This window comes from Penaeus monodon, chromosome 32, assembly GCF_015228065.2.
Source record: "Penaeus monodon isolate SGIC_2016 chromosome 32, NSTDA_Pmon_1, whole genome shotgun sequence".
In the NCBI taxonomy this organism is placed as follows: domain Eukaryota; kingdom Metazoa; phylum Arthropoda; class Malacostraca; order Decapoda; family Penaeidae; genus Penaeus; species Penaeus monodon.
The window spans coordinates 28,466,836-28,467,079 of record NC_051417.1 but is presented as its reverse complement, the minus strand read 5'-3'; the positions used below and the strand labels follow the sequence as shown (position 1 = coordinate 28,467,079).

The following is a 244-nucleotide window of genomic DNA, read 5'->3' as shown; positions in this document are numbered from 1 at the left end:
CCTCTCTCTTATCTATCATTCTCCCTCTTCCTCCCTCCCTGGCATTTGCGCCGTCACTCCCTCCCTCACTTCTCATCACACAACCAGGTGTCAAATCTGGCCAGGTGAGCATCACAACCGCTATTCACTGTTGCACGTGCAATATGGCGCGTCCGATTCAACTCGCCAACTCGTCCGTATGAGTGCTCGTCGACTTTGTAATGTAGATTATTCTATGACAACGATTCCATCTTATTATTCTCCC

At 49.2% G+C, this 244-nt stretch overlaps 1 protein-coding gene across 1 annotated transcript in view; it reads left to right on the top strand.

Moving 5' to 3' along the window:
• The window catches only part of LOC119593788 (zinc finger protein 628-like), a gene marked incomplete at both ends in the record, with an annotated part of 90,218 nt that overhangs the window by 10,771 nt on the left and 79,203 nt on the right, over nt 1–244 (top strand).